This window comes from Cervus canadensis, chromosome 7 (genome assembly GCF_019320065.1).
Source record: "Cervus canadensis isolate Bull #8, Minnesota chromosome 7, ASM1932006v1, whole genome shotgun sequence".
NCBI classification, from domain to species: domain Eukaryota; kingdom Metazoa; phylum Chordata; class Mammalia; order Artiodactyla; family Cervidae; genus Cervus; species Cervus canadensis.
The window spans coordinates 2,928,059-2,943,396 of record NC_057392.1 but is presented as its reverse complement, the minus strand read 5'-3'; the positions used below and the strand labels follow the sequence as shown (position 1 = coordinate 2,943,396).

The 15,338-nt window shown below is 40.5% G+C and overlaps 1 protein-coding gene across 1 annotated transcript in view; it reads right to left on the bottom strand.

The window, feature by feature from the left end:
• The window catches only part of SLC9A9 (solute carrier family 9 member A9), a 647,359-nt gene that overhangs the window by 604,496 nt on the left and 27,525 nt on the right, over positions 1 to 15,338 (bottom strand). The window lies entirely within an intron of this gene.

Below are 15,338 nucleotides of genomic sequence, written 5' to 3'. Positions count from 1 at the left end.
ATAATTGAGTTCTGTTCTGAGAGCATGTTCATAAGTACACAAAGTTAGTATAGCTACCCAACTACCTGGAGAAGGAAATGGAAACCCACTCCAGTATTCCTGCCTGAAGAATCCCATGGACAGAGGAGCCTGGCGGACTATGTCATGAGGTCGCAAAGAGTCAGACAGAACTGAGCACACAGCACATACATACCCAACTACCACAGCCAGCTATATAGTACTGTACCATAATAGATTTATAATACCTTTTACCCAAATAATATACAAACAAACAAGCACAAAAGATCAAACATTTTTAATCTTACAGTATAGTATCCTGAAAAGCACAGGAGTACCAGATCCATCACTGCTGTTTTCACACTTGCTTACAGACATCCTGGGCTTGACATAAAGATACTGTACCACTATACTCTCTACAGTACCATAAAGTCTACAAAGAGGATGTACACACGTGACAATGTACACCAGACACGTGAACTGATTTACATGATTGGACACACAAACACACATACACATCTTTGAAAGCTCACAACTTGGAGGTTCGTATGTAGGAGACTTAGTGTAACTGAAAATGGATCTGAGAGGAGTAGCTGGGAGACCCCTAACACAAGACAGGCTCAAATAGCATCAGGAGACAAGCCAGTTAAATGCACATCTTCTTGAAGGTCCTCACTCCTTCTGATTGTTCTCACCCCTCTGTGCCACTTATGTTTACCCTGCCTTCAGGCTGTGTAAGCTACTAATGAGGAGCTTCTTAATGACCTTAGAGAAAAACCAGGAAACGCAGTTGGATGGAACGTTATATAATTACTCGCTGGAGATCAACAATGATAAATGTGCAGTCTTGCCTAAGTTTAATGTTTTAGAAGGAATAAAGCAAACAGGAAAGGAATTGAAAGATCCATTTTAAGTTGTATGTACTCATACTATAAATCTTCACGAGAAACCCCTTTTTCTCCCTCCCTTTTCCCTCCTTCTCTGTTTGTCTCTCCTGTGCCCAGCTCCTCGTCTCCTTCTCCCTCTATCCTTGATCAATTATTTGGAGGTAAGGCCAACATCTAGAAGGAATGAAATTGGGTCATTTGTAGAGACATGGATGGACCTAGAGTCTGTCATACAGAGTGATGTAAGTCAGAAAGAGAAAAATGTCATATATTAACACATATATATGGAGTCTAGACAAAAATGGTACAGAGGAACCCATTTGCAGGGCAGCAATAGAGACACAGATGCAGAGAACAGGTGAGTGGACATGGAGAGTTGGGACTGGGGTATAAACTGGGAGATCAGGATTGACACATATACAAGATTGTGGTAAAACAGATGGCTAGTGGGATCCTGCTATATAGCACAGGGAGCTCAGCTCGGTGCTCTGTGGTGACCTAGAGGGGTGGTATGGGGGAGGAGATAAGGGAGGCTCAAGAGGGACGTGACTATATGTATACATATAGCTGATTCACTTCATTGTATAGCAGCAACCAACGCAACATTGTTAAGCAATTATACCACAATAATAAATAAATAAACAACCACCAAAAAGAAAAGAAAAAAGCTGCCAACAATTCAACTGTCTGAGCAGCAAGAAAACCGTCACAGAACCCTGGTACTTCACCCTGAGGAGAAATCTGTGATAGATGCTTGGGAATAAAATGGCCAACAGTGAAGACAGGACAGAGTGGCTCTGAGAAGTAGCAACTGGCAAGCAGAGATGGATACTTCATTACATCATCCACTCACTTGCCAGGGTCCACAGAGTATCAACCAGGTGCCAGGCACCCTGCTGTGAGCTGGGAATACAAGGGACCATGGACAGAGCTGGTCCCTGCCCTCCTGAAGTCTAGTGAGAAGATAGACAATAACCCAACATCATAGACATAAATATTAATTTACATCTGAGCTAAGATATAGTGGGAGAACTTCAGCTGGAGCCTTAAGACGTGATATTGAAGTATAGTAATGTGGGATCTCCTGGGGTGGGACTGAATGTTTCCACAAAGCTAACAACCCCTAAAAGCATCCCTGCCTCAGGCCTAGAGCCCACATGCATATCGGTGCTGCTGAGACTCAGAATACAGTGAGATTTCAGAAAAGAGCAAAATTTTTCAAGAAAATTATTTTCAAGAAAAATATAAAAAATAAAGTAAAAATAAAATTTTAATAAAATATGACCTGTTTATTGCTCTTTAAGTTGAGGTGCATATATGTTAGGACGTGAACAAGATGATCCACCTAAGTGTGCAAAAAACATTATGTATTTTTTTCTCACCCTTTGAAAAATTCTAGTTTGATACTTTTCTCATAGCAGTATTACCTGAGCTTCCTAGGTGGCGCTAGTGGTAAAGAATCTGACTGCAATGCAGGAGACCGCGGTTCAATCCCTGAGTTGGGAAGATTGCCTGGAGAAGGAAATGGCTACCCACTCCAGTATGCTTGCCTGGAGAATTCCACGGTCAGAGGAGCCTGGTGGGCTACAGACCATGGGGTCATAAAGAGTCAGACACGACTAACACTTTCACTTTATAATATACACAATACGTTGTACAATAGCACTTGCATGTCATTTACAAATAAATGGGCAAATATAAGGTACACATACTCAATTGTTTGATGCACATATCAAAGTTTGGAAATCAGTGTTTTAAATTACTTGGCAAGTACCTGATGCTCAATAATAACAAGTAATTTACTGAGGACTTATTAATGCTAAAGCACATTAGCTGGTTATATGAATTATTTCATTTACTTCTCATAATAACTTTTTGAGGTTGGTACTAGTATTGCCTCATTTGACAAAACAAAGGCATCAAGGGTTATGTCAGATGCTGAAGATCACCCAGCAGGTTAAAGGTAGACCAGAGGTTCAAACCCAAGTATTTTGATTGTAGAATGGGGCTGTTACCATACTATGCTGTCTCATACATGCCAGTTCCTATCATGTATGTGTTGATATTTAAAAGAATAATATTTGGGGTTTTTTTGGAAAGGTCACTTATGAGGAATAGTTTGTTCTGAGATAACACACATTAAATATAAGACATTAGTAAATACAGAAAATATTATCAAATAGCAAGTTTTAAGTCAATTTTTAAAGATTGCCTCTCACGGAACATGTTTCACCATGATCTTGAACTGAGTAGGACAGGGAAATAGAATAGCATTAGAGCCCCCAGTCACCCACAACCCCCTAAAATAGCTTTGAAAACCTATCCTTTGAATGGATAGCCATTCCCTTCTTCAGGGGGTCCTCCTGACCTAGGGATCAAATCAGGTCTCCTGCACTACAGACAGATTCTTTACCATCTGAGCTACCAGGGAACTTTGATATCTAAGTGGATGGCCACTCAGCATCCCAAAATGCTAGCCCATGTTGTGGTCTGCCATGCTGGCCCCTGTAGTTCCTAAAAATGTATCTGTGATGCCACTAAGTCCTTTCTGGAACTAGGCAAATGGTTGACCAGAGATGGTCCAAAACCAGGCATCAGTCGGGAAGAAGGAGTGATTGGGAGATGCTAAGCATATCAGTTGTTTCTTCCCATGGTGGTCAGGGATACTTTCTTGGGCTCGAAGTCTAGAACCTGAGATGCTTTCCCTTTTCTTGATAGCCACCCTCCTCTTATCAAGTTTTGTCACATTAGGAAGTGCACTGATGCCAGTGTTCATCCTACTCATGCACTTCCACATGACTCCTTTCCTTTGCCAACCAAGAGTGAGTGTGAGAGACATCAGTACAGTCTATGCTCTAATGACATGACATCCAAGAGATTATTGCCACCAGCAGCTTTTACATTATTTTGAAGAGCTAGGTTTTTTGTTAAGAAATAAAATTGGACATCTGGTTGGAATTCAATCCTACCACAAATAAATGTCCCAGTAGTCAGCTTCCTTAGAACACTGAGTGATGGTATGCAATGATCTGTGAAGAAGAAAGGAAGTCAGAAGGATTTTTGAGTGCCGCGTCCATACCACTGTGTGAAAAAGCCAAGCTGCATTCCAGGTGGCAAGGACATAATCCAAACTCTGTCTAACAGAGCTGCCTAGGGTTATTCTTGGGCTTCCCTGGTGGCTCAATGGTAAAGAACTTGCCTGCTAATGCAGGAGACATGGGTTCAGTTACTGGGTCAGGAAGATCCCCTGGAGAAGGAAATGGCAACCCACCCTGGTATTCTTTCTAGGGAAATCCCATGTACAGAGGAGCATGGTGGGCTATAGTCCATGGAGTCACGAAAGAGTCAGACTCGACTTAGCAACTAAACAACAAGGGTAATTACTAATCTCGCATTTGGAGTGCTAAAAGTTACAACTAAACTGTCACAAAACAACTCCTTCGTATCTGGACTACGCATTCTGAAGACAAGACTGCAAAAGTGGCCTGGATGCTATGTCAAGACTGCCAGCCTTTGGGGCAATGATGTTCCTGTTATTTCTGCATTTTCTATATTTTCACTGCCCATTCCAAGCTGACATCTCTCTTCTTCCCGCCACCTTTCTCAATCACAATGAATAGAATTTTTCCAGAACTTCTATTATAGACAAAATGATCTTGGATATTCATGAAAAATACAGCAAAGAACTGGCAAAGGGAAAAATTGACCTCAAGAAAGTAAAGACATCTTCTATTATTTAGTTTTGTTCTCTTCCTCCAGATCTCTGTGTGGCTTACTCCCAAATTCATTCAGATCTAGGGTCCAACTTCACCTTTTCAATGAGGGCTTCCCTGCAAAGCATATCTAAATACACTTCTCTTGCCATCTTCTCATGTGGTTAACCTGGCTTCATAGTGCATGTCTTCTCCTGACATTAGACGATAAATACTTATACTGAACTGTACCTTGTCTAGCTCCCCCTTAGGATCTAAGCTCCATGAGAGTGAGGGCTTTGTTTTGTTCACGACTGTATCTGCATCACTTAAAATGAGTACTTAGCATACGAATGGTGCCCAGTAAATAGTTGTTGAATGAATAAATGAATACAGAAAATTTATGTTGTTCAATGACTAATTTAAAACCAAATGGAACTAATCATCAGGACAATGCAAGTCAGAAGCACAAAGAGATAGGAGATATCATCTTACACTTGTTAAAATGCCTATCATAGAAAAGACAAAAGGTAACAAGTGTTAGCTTTCTATTCCAGATGTGGAATAGAAAAAGGAACACTTGCACATTGTTTATGGGAAAGTAAATTGGTGGGGCCAGCAAGGAAAACAGTATGGAGGTTTCTCTAAAAAAATGAAAAATAGGACTACATTATGATCTGGCAATCCCACTTCTGAGAATATATCCCCCTAAATTGAAATTACAACCTTGTAGAGATAGCTGCACTCCTATGTTCACTGTCTCATTATTTACAATAACCAAGACATGGAAATAACCTAAGTGTCCATTGATGGATAATTGGATTAATATGCAATAGAATTATTCAGCCATGCAGAAGCAGGAAACTTTGCCATGTGCAATAACATGGATGGAACTTGAGAACATTATGCTAAGTGAAATAAAATAGTGAAAGGCAAAACTATATCATCTCACTTATTTGGAGTCTAAAAAGAACTATAGAAACAGAGAACAGATTGACTGTTGCCAGAGGGGAGAGAAGAGGGATGGAAAAATGGTTGAAGGTGGTCAAAAGATACAAACTCCCAGTTATAAAATCCTGAGGATATAATGTACAGCATGGTGACTATAGTTAATAACATTGTACTGTATATTCAAAAGTTGCTAAGAACTTAAAAGTTCTCAGGACAAAAAATTTGTAACAACATGAACTGATGAAGGTTAACTAAACTTATTGTGATAATCATTTTGCATTTGATACATACATAGATATATATGCGTGCCTGCATGCATGCTAAGTCCCTCCAGTTGTGTCCAACTCTTTGTGACCCTGTGGACTATAACCCACCAGGCTCCTCTGTCCATGGGATTTCCCAGGCAAGAATATTGGAGTGGGTTGGCATTTCCTCCTCCAGGGGATTGAATTCCTATCTCTCAGATCTCCTGCATCAGCAGAGGAGTTCTTTACCACTAGCGCCACCTAGGAAGCCCTATAGCTATCTATGTAGCTATAGAAAATCATTATGTTGTACAGCTTAAACTGACATAATCTTATATGTTAATTTATCTCAATAGAACTGGAAAAAGTGTAATGGAATACTGAGTCTTGAGACATTTCTGAAATCATGCATCAGGCCAAAATTCTACAAAAAAAGTTGAACAAAGGTGGAAGAAGATAGATGAAATGAATTAAAAATGTTAGGTTTCTTTATTAACAATAGATCTCTTAAGGAAGGTTTATGATAAAAATATATGTCTATCCAAAGAGATTCAATCCATGCACTGCCAAGCTTGAGATTCCCTGAGACCCTCTCATGTGTAAGAATCAAGACTGGTCATGATAGATCATGAACCCTTGATCTCTACAGAGTGGAGAAATAATTGATAGTATTCTATAAGGGTTTCTCCAAACTCCAAGTGCTGATTTATCGTGACATTTGCTTCTCTCACTGTGGCTAGAACAGTTTTAGACATTCCTTTCCTGTCTTTTCTTTATCTTCCCCCAAAATGTCCCAGCACTGAGTGCACATATGTATCTCATGGTCTAATGACTCTTTCTGATCAAGCTGTTCCTGTTAGCAGAAGAGTTTTGCCTTCTGGACTCTGAAGCCAGAATAACCAAGCAAAAAGAAAGACTGGAAAGAACAGAAATAGTTTACAATAAATATGTGAGAATTAAGACTCTGAACCACAAACAGTCAAAATCATCTTCAGAAAAAGTTGGACAGTGAGAAAAAATCAGACATTGATGTCTTAATACTGCACATACAAAGTTATTTTTTAAAGTAATATAATTACTGTTGCTATAAGGACTTCCTTAAAATATCTCAAAAATACACAGTACTATCAACACAATTGATAATAGCTTCAGTATGACCTATTTGCCTGACAATTCTCTTTATTGAAACAACAGACAAGACCGATTGCTTAGTAGTTTAACTTGCCCTAAAATAACTTTCTTTACCAAATGACAGTGTCATTTGTCACACAGGAAGTGAAGGCTTGGCAAACTTTTCACTGGGGTTTCCTTTGACTTTTCACACTACAGTCAACTGATTTATAAATTATAGGAAGTATAAATTTAACTGTGCTGACAACTTTTTGAAAATCTGCTAGGTCTGCAAGACGTTTCTAGCCAAATGGTCTGCTGACCTTATGCTTATTTGACTTTACATGCTCATGCTGCAATATGGAAAGAAAGACAGTTTAAAATAGCAACAGGAGAACCTATTAAACACTTCAGAGTGACACTGGCTCCACCTTTAAAGCTGCTGTAACTCAGGGGGTGTCTAAAGCTCTAGGAATAGAATATCACTTATACTGTTCCTGGAGTCCCCAATCCTCAGGAAGGGTTGAAAAAGCTAAAGACATTATCAAAAGACATCTGTGCAAGTTAACTCAAGAGACGCAGGGCAATTGGATTAAAGTCCTACCTGTAGCTTTAATGAGGGCTCAAACTGCCCCCAAAAAGGAGGGACTGTCCCCTTTGAGTGTATTTATGGAAGGCCTTTCTTACACATGGACACTGTTATAGACCCTGAAGCCTTGGAATTAACTAATTATGTAACTCAGCTCTCAGCTTTTCAACAGGCATTAACAGAACTCTGGGAGACAACTCCTGACCCAGCCTCTGAGTCAAGCAAGCCTCTATTTGAGCCAGGAACCGAGGTCCTCATAAAAACGTTGGGGACTAGGGGCCCATCTCTCTAGCCCCTCTGGGAAGGCCCTTAACAGGTTATTCTTTCTTCTCCCACAGATGTCAAAGTGCCACGAATTGATTCGTGGGTACATCACACTCGAGTTAAGAGGTGGCACCCTGACCAGAACTCAGACTCTACTACAAAGCCACAGTCATCGAGACAGTATGGTACTGGCACAAAGACAGAAATATACATCAATGGAACAGAATAGAAAGCCCAGAGATAAATCCATGTACCTACGAACAACTTATCTTCAACAAAGGAGGCAAGGATATACAATGGAAAAAAGACAACCTCTTTAACAAGTGGTGCTGGGAAAACTGGTCAACCACTTGTAAAAGAATGAAACTAGAACACTTTCTAACACCATACACAAAAACAAACTCAAAATGGATTAAAGATCTAAATGTAAGACCAGAAACTATAAAACTCCTAGAGGAGAACATAGGCAAAACACTCTCCGACATAAATCACAGCAAGATCCTCTATGACCCACCTCCCAGAATATTGGAAATAAAAGCAAAACTAAAAAAATGGGACCTAATGAAACTTAAAAGCTTTTGCACTACAAAGGAAACTATAAGTAAGGTGAAAAGACAGCCCTCAGATTGGGAGAAAATAATAGCAAATGAAGAAACAGACAAAGGATTAATCTCAAAAATATACAAGCAACTCCTGCAGCTCAATTCCAGAAAAATAAATGACCCAATCAAAAAATGGGCCAAAGAACTAAACAGACATTTCTCCAAAGAAGACATACAGATGGCTAACAAACACATGAAAAGATGCTCAACATCACTCATTATCAGAGAAATGCAAATCAAAACCACAATGACGTACCATTACACGCCAGTCAGGATGGCTGCTATCCAAAAGTCTACAAGCAATAAATGCTGGAGAGGGTGTGGAGAAAAGGGAACCCTCTTACACTGTTGGTGGGAATGCAAACTAGTACAGCCACTATGGAAAACAGTGTGAGATTCCTTAAAAAACTGGAAATAGAACTGCCATATGACCCAGCAATACCACTTCTGGGCATACACACTGAGGAAACCAGATCTGAAAGAGACACGTGCACCCCAATGTTCATCGCAGCACTGTTTATAATAGCCAGGACATGGAAGCAACCTAGATGCCCATCAGCAGACGAATGGATAAGGAAGCTGTGGTACATATACACCATGGAATATTACTCAGCCATTAAAAAGAATATATTTGAATCAGTTCTAATGAGATGGATGAAACTGGAGCCCATTATACAGAGTGAAGTAAGCCAAAAAGATAAAAACCAATATAGTATACTAACGCATATATATGGAATTTAGAAAGATGGTAATGATAACCCTATATGCAAAACAGAAAAAGAGACATGGATGTACAGAACACACTTTTGGACTCTGTGGGAGAAGGTGAGGGTGGGATGTTCAGAAAGAACAGCATTGAAACAAGTATACTATCAAGGGTGAAACAGATCACCAGCCCAGGTGGGATGCATGAGACAAGTGCTCGGGCCTGGTGCACTGGGAAGACCCAGACAGATGGGGTGGGGAGGGAGGTGGGAGGGGGGATCAGGATGGAACACATGTAAATCCATGGCTGATTCAGGTCAATGTATGGCAAAACCCACTACAATATTGTAAAGTAATTAGCCTCCAGCTAATAAAAATAAGTGGAAAAAAAAAAAAGAAAAACATAATGTGTTAAATCAATGAAAAATAAATAAATGAGATTGATTGATTCATTCATCATAGTTTTAAACTATATTTGTGCTTTTTCACTATAAAACAGCTCCTTCCTTTAACTTCTAAGGTACCCACTTCTGTCCTGCCATTTTCTATGAACCCGCAAGACACAGCAGCAGAATTAGCTCTCCATCCTTCCTCCTCGTGCCCAACTGATCTAAACTTTACAGTGTCTTCCTTCCTTGTTTCTCTTCTATCTGCCCCTCGGTTACCATTCAATCTTAAAACTTAGCTGTCCCTCCGCTGTCACTCTCTACCTTGTACACAGCAGCCTAACTATTTCTTTGCTTTTTTTTTTTTTTTTTGTGAACACAGCACTCTTCCACTGACTACAAACACAGTCGGCATTACTCAGCCTGGAATTTAAGTGATTCTGTAGCCAGACTCTGTCCTTATCCCCACCCTATGTTTCATTGATCTTCCATACTTCAACAACTTAGAAATGACTTTCTTTCTTGGAATATTCTCTACTCTTTTTTCTACCCATGCTTGGAATGACTCTCCAACCTCCAAACACTACATATACCACTATCAGAGTCAATCAGCTATCCTTCCTCAAAATCATTCCTATAAGGGAGGAGCCAAGATGGCGGAGGAATAGGACGGGGAGACCACTTTCTCCCCTACAAATTCATCGAAAGAACAATTGAACACAGAGCAAACTTCACAAAACAACTTCTGATCGCTAGCTGAGGTCATCAGGCACCCAGAAAAGCAGCCCATTGTCTTCAAAAGGAGGTAGGGCAAAATATAAAAGATAAAAAGTGAGACAAAAAAGCTAAGGATGGAGATCCGTCCCGGGAAGGGAGTCTTAATAGAGGAAGTTTCCAAACACCAGGAAACCCTCGCACTGGCGGGTCTGGGGGAAGTTTTTGAATCTCGGAGGGCAACCTGACTGGGAGGGGAAGAATAAATAAAACCCACAGATTACATGCCTAAAAGCAACTCCCAGCAGAAAAGTACCCCAGACGCCCGCATCCGCCGCCAGCAAGTGGGGGTGGAACGGAGAGGAGCTGGCGGCATTGCTTAGGGTAAGGACCGCGCCTGAGTGGCCTGAGGACAATCGGAGGGAGTTTTGTGAGTTACCAACTTAAACTGTGGGATAGCAAGAGAGAGAGAGATAATTAACTGGCCCGAACACACTGCCGGCCGGCCGTTCGCAGAACAAAAGGTCTGAGCAAGTCCAGAGAAGAGCCCGCAGGCTGCGGACGGGCCCAGCCCTGCCAGAGGCAGGAGGCAGGGGGGAGGGGAAAGGGGCAGGCTCGGCCCCAAGGACAGCACTCCCTACTGCACTGCAAACAGGCCTTCAGTTTCTAACCAAAGGCCTCCTGAGATTCTGGATGGTCGACATCTGCCGGGAGGGTCGTGGCGAGATACAGGGCGCAGGCACCCGACCGGAGCGGGCGGGGACTGGGGCTGGGGACGTGGAGGAGAGAAAGCGCACACACCCGACTGGTGCGGGCGGAAACTGAGGCTGGGACCGCGGAGGGGAGAAGGCACGCCACACCCGGGGAGAGTGTGCCCGTCAAGCTCCTGGCTGCCTGAGCTGCTTGGGCCGCGCTTTTGTGGAACACCTGAGGGCTGGAACCGCGCAGCGCAGGGCACACTCCATACAGAGCAGCCGGGAGCCTGAGCAGCGTAGACGGGGAAAGCAGTGCCAGCCCCACCCTGCAGCGCGACAGAACTAGCAACCTGAACAAGAGACCACCTCTGCCCACCTGTGTCAGGGCGGAAATTAGGCACTGAAGAGACCGGCAAACAGAAGCCAAATAAACAAAGGGAACCACTTCAGAAGGGACTGGTGCAACAGATTAAAATCCCTGTAGATAACACCGACTACACCGGAAGGGGCCTGTAGATATCGAGAAGTGTAAGCTGGAACGAGGAGCTATCTGAAACTGAACCGAACCCACACTGCCCGCAACAGCTCCAGAGAAATTCCTAGGTATATTTTTACTTTTTTTTCCTTTTCTTTTCTTTTTTCTCTTTTATTTTCTTTTAAAATTCCCTTTTATTCCCCCATTATTCCTTAACTTTCATTTTCATAGATTTTTATGATTTTTTTAATTAGGAAAAATTTTTTTTCTTGTTTTTTTTTCTTTTCCTTTTCTCTTATTTTCTATTTTTCTTTTTCTTCTTATTTCCTTTTAAAGTCCTCTATTACTCCTCTACTACTCTTAATTTTCATTTTCATTACACTATAACCTTGCAAAAAAAAAAAAAGAGAAGCCCTATTTTTAAACCAAACTTCATATATATTTCTAAAATTTTTTGTTTTTGTTTTTAATATTGTATTTTTAAGAGTCTAACCTCTACTCTACATTTTTAATCTTTGTTTTTCAGTATATGATATAAATTGTGGACATTTAAGAATCCAATATTCAGTTCCCATTTTTATTCAGGAGTGTGTTGATTACTTTCTCCCAATCTTGACTCTCTGTTTTCTACTTCAGAACACCTCTATTTCCTCCGTTCCCCTTCTCTTCCCAATTCAATTCTGTGAATCTTTGTGGGTGTCTGGGCTATGGAAAACATTCTGGGAACAGACAACTGCGTAGATCTGTCTCTCTCATCTTGAGTCCCCCTTTTTCTCCTCCTGCTCATCTCTATCTCCCTCCTCCCTCTCCTCCTCTTCATGTAACTCTGTGAACCTCTCTGGGTGTCCCTCATGGGGGAGAATCTTTTCACCATTAACCTAGAAGTTTTATTATCAGTGCTGCATAGTTGTAGACGTCTTGAGACTACTGGAAGAATAAAACTGAAATCCAGAGGCAGGAGACTTAAGCCCAAAACCTGAGAACACCAGAAAACTCCTGACTACACAGAACATTAAGTAATAAGAGACCGTCCAAAAGCCTCCATACCTACACTGAAACCAACCACCACCCAAGAGCCAATAAGTTTTAGGGCAAGACATACCACGCAAATTCTCCAGCAACACAGGAACATAGCCCTGAACATCAACATACAGGCTGCCCAAGGTCACACCTAACACATAGACCTATCTCAAAACTCATTACTGGGCACTCCATTGCACTCCAGAGAGAAGAAATCTAGTTCCATGCACCAGAACACCGATGCAGCTTCCCTAACCAGGAAACCTTGACAAGCGAATCGTCCAACCCCACCCACTGGGTAAAACCTCCACAATAAAAAGGAACCACAGACCTCCAGAATACAGAAAGTCCACTCCAGACACAGCAATCTAAACAAGATGAAAAGGCAGAGAAATACCCAACAGGTAAGGAACATGAAAAATGCCCACCAAGTCAAACAAAAGAGGAGGAGATAGGGAATCTACCTGAAAAAGAATTTAGAATAATGATAATAAAAATGATCCAAAATCTTGAAAACAAAATGGAGTTACAGATAAATAGCCTGGAGACAAAGATTGAAGAAGATGCAAGAAATGTTTAATAAAGACCTAGAAGAAATAAAAAAGAGTCAATTAAAAATGAATAATGCAATAAATGAGATCAAAAACACTCTGGAGGGAACCAAGAGTAGAATAACGGAGACAGAAGATAGGATAAGTGAGGTAGAAGATAAAATGGTGGAAATAAATGAAGAGAGAGGAAAAAAGAAAAAAGGATCAAAAGAAATGAGGACAACCTCAGGGACCTCTGGGACAATGTGAAAACGCCCCACAAATCATAGGAGTTCCAGAAGAAGAAGACAAAAAGAAAGGCCATGAGAAAATACTTGAGGAGATAATAGCTGAAAACTTCCCTAAAATGGGGAAGGAAATAGCCACCCAAGTCCAAGAAACCCAGAGAGTCCCAAACAGGATAAACCCAAGGCGAAACACCCCAAGACACATATTAATCAAATCAACAAAGATCAAACACCAAGGACAAATATTAAAAGCAGCAAGGGAGAAACAACAAATAACACACAAAGGGATTCCCATAAGGATAACAGCTGATCTATCAATAGAAACCCTCCAGGCCAGAAGGGAATGGCTGGACGTACTTAAAAGAGAATAACCTACAACCTAGATTACTGTACCCAGCAAGGATCTCATTCAGATATGAAGGAGAATTCAAAAGCTTTACAGACAAGCAAAAGCTGAGAGCATTCAGCACCACCAAACCAGCTCTTCAACAAATGCTAAAGGATCTTCTCTAGACAGGAAATGCAGAAAGGTTGTATAAACGTGAACCAAAAACAACAAAGTAAATGGCAACAGGACCATACCTATCAATAATTACCTTAAATGTAAATGGGTTGAATGCCCCAACCAAAAGACAAAGACTGGCTGAATGGATACAAAAACAAGACCCCTATATATGCTGTCTACAAGAGACCCACCTCAAAACAAGGGACACATACAGACTAAAAGTGAAGGGCTGGAAAAAAATATTTCACACAAACGGAGACCAAAAGAAAGCAGGAGTCGCAATATTCATATCAGATAAAATAGACTTTCAAATAAAGGCTGTGAAAAGAGACAAAGAAGGACACTACATAATGATAAAAGGATCAATCCAAGAAGAAGATATAACAATTATAAATATATATGCACCCAACATAGGAGCACCGCAATATGTACGGCAAACACTAACGAGTATGAAAGAGGAAATTAATAGTAGCACAATAATAGTGGGAGACTTTAATACCCCACTCACAACTATGGATAGATCAACTAAACAGAAAATTAACAAGGAAACACAAACTTTAAATGACACAATGGACCAGCTAGACCTAATTGACATCTATAGGACGTTTCACCCCAAAACAATCAACTCCACCTTTTTCTCAAGTGCACACGGAACCTTCTCCAGAATAGATCCCATCCTGGGCCATAAATCTAGTCTTGGTAAATTCAAAAAAATTGAAATCATTCCAGTCATCTTTTCTGACCACAGTGCAGTAAGATTAGATCTCAATTACAGGAAAAAAATTGTTAAAAATTCAAACATATGGGGGCTAAATAACATGCTTCTGAATAACCAACAAATCATAGAAGAAATCAAAAAAGAAATCAAAATATGCATAGAAATGAATGAAAATGAAAACACAACAACCCAAAACCTATGGGACACACTGTAAAAGCAGTGCTAAGGGAAAGGTTCATAGCATTACAATAGCATTACAGGCTACCTCAAGAAAGAAGAAAAAAGTCAAATAAATAACCTAACTCTACACCTAAAGCAATTAGAGAAGGAAGAAATGAAGAACCCCAGGGTTAGTAGAAGGAAAGAAATCTTAAAAATTAGGGCAGAAATAAATGCAAAAGAAACTAAAGTGACCATAGCAAAAATCAATAAAGCTAAAAGCTGGTTTTGTGAAAAAAATAAACAAAATTGACAAACCGTTAGCAAGACTCATTAAGAAACAAAGAGAGAAGAACCAAATTAACAAAATTTGAAACGAAAATGGAGAGATCACAACAGACAACACTGAAATACAAAGGATCATAAGAGACTACTACCAGCAGCTCTACGCCAATAAAATGGACAACTTGGGAGAAATGGACAAGTTCTTAGAAAAGAATAACTTTCCAAAACTGAACCAGGAAGAAATAGAAGATCTTAACAGAGCCATCACAAGCAAGGAAATCGAAACTGTAATCATAAATCTTCCAGCAGACAAAAGCCCAGGACCAGATGGCTTCACAGCTGAATTCTACCAAGAATTTAGAGAAGAGGTAACACCTATCTTACTCAAACTCTTCCAGAAAATTGCAGAAGAAGGTAAACTTCCAAACTCATTCTATGAGGCCACCATCACCCTAATTCCAAAACCAGACAAAGATGCCACAAAAAAAGAAAACTACAGGCCAATATCACTGATGAACATAGATGCAAAAATCCTTAACAAAATTCTAGCAAACAGAATCC